Here is a 4,245-nt window from a genome sequence, read left to right on the forward strand (position 1 = left end):
TCCATAAAACTTCCTTTAAAAACAAACCTTGAAATATAGCGTTATCATTCAGAATTTTTTTTCTTAGAACCTCAGTCTTTCCGGTGTCACTACATGCCTATCAAACTAGAGCAGGCATTTAAACTGTCTTCTGGAATGACTTTGATTGACATATCTTGACCTTTGTAACCAAAGGTTATCTCTTGTCCTTGGCTGTCAAATTAGAACTACTGAGTTATGTAGGCCATGTTTTCCCTCAGAATGATGAATGAAATCTTTGTTTCTAGACAATAATGCAGTAACAAACTACACAACCTTCTCCAGACTTGTAAGACTATTTCTTTCATTTCTACGTATGGCCTTGAAATTATATTTTATCATGAACAGGCCCTAGGCAAGAATCAAAACAGCTTTAAATAAAAACTTCCTTGCAAACATGCATTCTAGTTTAGTTGAGGAGCTTCCTGTCTTCAAAACATCACCAAAATTGATTCTGAGAAGGAATTCTGTACTTGTTAGGAATTTCCGCTTCATGTTTGTAAATTTCATACACTCAAACTGTCAACACAGAAGTGGGACTTTGTTTTTTGTGCCACGAGCTTAGGCTTCAAACTGCAAAATAATGTTCTTGTATTGGGATAGTGTAGACACATAGAAGATTGCATGGTTCAGTTTAGAACATGTTTTCACATCATGATTCTATTAAAATGCTAGTGCATTATTATGGGTACACATGAAGAGGCATTACCTTGTGATGTGACTGTTACAAATGAAATGCAGCAGAACAGCAGAAATTTAAATGCACTGGGTTACAATCTTACTGGCACTCACCACTGAGGAAGGGTGGATGAACACAGTGGAGGCGTGGCCATCCATGGTTCGGAAGCTGCGGCCAGTAGCAGATCTGAGAGAAAAAAAAAGAATGCTAAAGTTCTAACAGACTTACTTTGAAGTATCAATGATTTCTACTGTATTTCAATATTTTCTTTCTAATTAACTATCAATGCTGGATATTTCATCCATTACCCTGAAACCAAGATTTTATCATATGATAGAGCTTCCTTGCTGAAAACTATGCCTCTTGAAAGTTTTGCAATCGAAAGCTATATTCTGAACATCTAAGGTTTAGGGCATGGCCTACCTCCTGGCTATGTGGTTGAAGAAGCCGTCACACAGGGCTCTTCTCAGCAGCTCACTGGGAGAACCTTCCAGCTTCTGTCTGGGGAAGTCTGCTGTCTGGACATATATATGTACAGGGACATACATGGAGGGGAATAAAGATACCGGTAAGGATATCAACTCCAGTACACTTTGGCATTATTGACTCAGAATGGTAATAACAAGATATACTCTTACTACTGGTATATTCGTGTGTACATTGTATTAGACCCTGCTTATATCCATTTTGGAACAGCAAGTAATACCAGTGGGGTTGAAAACTTTTGCTTGGGTGAAAAACAAAGTGTTCAAGTGGGGAGGAACAAGGCTGAATGATGGAAACAACTGGCACAAAAAATCCAAATATTCGTGTAAGGGGTTGAAAATGACACATTTATGTATAATGTAATAGGCCATCGTCTTTGTAGTTTTTGTGACCAGTATGATAATCTGGTTATGCTAATTCGAGGCTTTGATGATAGGAACATCAAGGACATGTCGTATGGGTGCGAAATATTGTGTTGTTCCCCTTGCTAGACGACTGTCTGCATTGCAATATGTGTCCTGTCTGTGGTTTGACAATAAAAGCTGGGTGTTCGGTGGGTTGGGAGCTCAGTCAGAAGACAGTCTGAGACAGAGACAGCTTGAGAGAAGGTTACAGAGAAGACTGTCCCAGCCCATCGTCTCCCGTGCGTGCGTGACGGCAATGCCTGTGTCCTGTGTGTGTTCTTGCTAGCCCTGTAGTTAGTCTCCCGTGCAGCATCCTCAAAGAACCCGGTGAATTCCACCTCGGTTACATTTGGCGTTGTCGGCAGGATGCTGTTTAAACCAACATCTAGGGGGACGCTGCAGGGCAGAGCCACGCCAGGACCAGGAGGGCCAGAGCCGCGCACGGGAGGGCAGGACCGACACCAGGGAGAAGCGGACCTCGGCAGGCGGACTGTGAGACCAGGACGCTGTGAGATCGGAGCTGGAGAGCCGCATCGGAGAGGCGGGACGGACGTGCGGAGTGCGAGGGCTGCAGGGCCGGGAGAGTCAAGACCACGAGGCGTCAGGGCCGTGACCTGGAGAAGACCCGGGCGGCCAGCCGGACTGCAGAACCAGGAGTCGGCCGAGAGAGTGTGTGATGCGGTGGGTGTAAGCATTTCATGCGCACAATGTCAGACCGTCCGAAGTTTAGTTTTGTTGGCTCCGAGTTAGTTGAGGTTTATGTTAGGTTTGATGTCAGGATTCTAATTATGTCGGTTTTAGGTAGGAAGAAATTATGGTATGGGTACATATTTATCTCCGGGGAAACCCAGACTTCGGGGGTTGGACTTCTCGGTCCTTCAGGAGATTGTGTCGGCCCGGGATTGGAAGTCTTGTCGTGTTTTTATGCAGATATTTAAGTAACATTATTCGATAGTTGGTTTAGAAGTGGTTTATCTTTATCTTTTTCTGGACTTCTGAAGTTTTGTATCCAAAGTTTGAACAGGGGTGCCCTGTCAGGAGTTGTTAGTATGTCCAGGATTTTGAATATCTAAAAGGTTGGCAGTTTGGCCGGTTGAATATTTATTAGTTAGCATTGTGTCCAAATTTGTTGTCTTTGTTTGTTTGTTGTATTCGGCTGTTGTCTTTGAAAACAAATGTTTATCACCTGGAGAGCACTGATTTGTATAAGAGGATTGAAATGTTTCCATTGAATCAAGTAGAATATGCCATGAGGAGCTCTATTCAGACTGCTGTGGTTTGAGCTGGGATAGGTCAGGATCCACGTGCTCCTAGGGTAGGATGTGTATTGAGCGAGCCTCGGTCGGCCTAGTTTGCAGAGATTTGTAAGGAAAGCATTATAGCCTTTTGTTTCTATGAGAGTTTATTTGTCACTGTTTAGTTTAGTTACTGAGTTTTAATAGACAGATGTGGACGGTCGGTTGTTTGTGCGTGTGTGTGTTGACTCTTTTCCATGGCTGATCCCTGCACCCCACACGACAAGGACGTGGGCCGAACCAGTCAGATTCCTAATCGGATCCCTGAACCAGCAGACCGACACGCCGAGGAACTTCTCCAGGAAGACGGTGATCGGGGCTGACCAGCAGGAGATGTGGGGAGGGCGTCCGTGGCGGTGCAACCAAGGGAAGGTGAAGGGACAACGCAACACGGGGACCTGTGATGTGAAGTTCGTGATGTGTTGAGGATGTCCGCAGTGGAGGACCTGCGAGCGGTGCTGAGGCCGTGTGACGTGAGACGACGCCCTGGTCCAGGAAGGAAGGGGTCGTGATGTAGTTCGTGATGTGTAGCTAATGATGTGTTGTTATATATATAAAACCGATCTACAGACTTTTGAAAAACTCATGTACTTTTAAACTTGACAAATTTGATCTATTCTATGAAACAATATCCTCCATGCCTATGTGAGGAATTGCAATTGTGTAGCATGTGTATTGCTTGTATCCTGTTTTATTATGTATTTCTATGTATTTTTGCTATATTTATATTTGTTGTTTTATAAAAACAAAACGCTGTGCGCTCGCCGGGACGGCTCGCATTTAAATAGGGGTGGGTGTAAGGGGTTGAAAATGACACATTTATGTATAATGTAATAGGCCATCGTCTTTGTAGTTTTTGTGACCAGTATGATAATCTGGTTATGCTAATTCGAGGCTTTGATGATAGGAACATCAAGGACATGTCGTATGGGTGCGAAATATTGTGTTGTTCCCCTTGCTAGACGACTGTCTGCATTGCAATATGTGTCCTGTCTGTGGTTTGACAATAAAAGCTGGGTGTTCGGTGGGTTGGGAGCTCAGTCAGAAGACAGTCTGAGACAGAGACAGCTTGAGAGAAGGTTACAGAGAAGACTGTCCCAGCCCATCGTCTCCCGTGCGTGTGTGACGGCAATGCCTGTGTCCCGCGTGTGTTCTTGCTGGCCCTGTAGTTAGTCTCCCGTGCAGCATCCTAAAAGAACCTGGTGAATTCCACCTCGGTTACATTCGCACAGCCCACAATCCTTTGTGGACTATCTTTTACAGTCTTAACTTTCTCTGACAGTACATTTCACAGGGAGGACCAGTCTTAGCCTAACCTGAGTTTGCTTGTCTAGGATCCCCTGTAGCTGCTGATGTATGCTCA

General features: G+C 44.4%; 1 long non-coding RNA gene across 1 annotated transcript; it reads right to left on the minus strand.

Annotated features, from left to right (window-relative positions):
* Nucleotides 1-807: 807 nt before the first annotated feature.
* Nucleotides 808-4,240, minus strand: LOC109463483. The gene is made up of 3 exons (XR_002139826.1): nucleotides 4,199-4,240; nucleotides 1,121-1,215; nucleotides 808-883 (listed from the first exon to the last, which is right to left on the minus strand). It is a non-coding gene; the product is annotated as an uncharacterized LOC109463483 (long non-coding RNA).
* Between the last annotated feature and the right edge of the window lie 5 nt (nucleotides 4,241-4,245).

This window comes from Branchiostoma belcheri, unplaced genomic scaffold (genome assembly GCF_001625305.1).
Source record: "Branchiostoma belcheri isolate BF01 breed outbred unplaced genomic scaffold, Haploidv18h27 scaffold1260, whole genome shotgun sequence".
Taxonomy (NCBI): domain Eukaryota; kingdom Metazoa; phylum Chordata; class Leptocardii; order Amphioxiformes; family Branchiostomatidae; genus Branchiostoma; species Branchiostoma belcheri.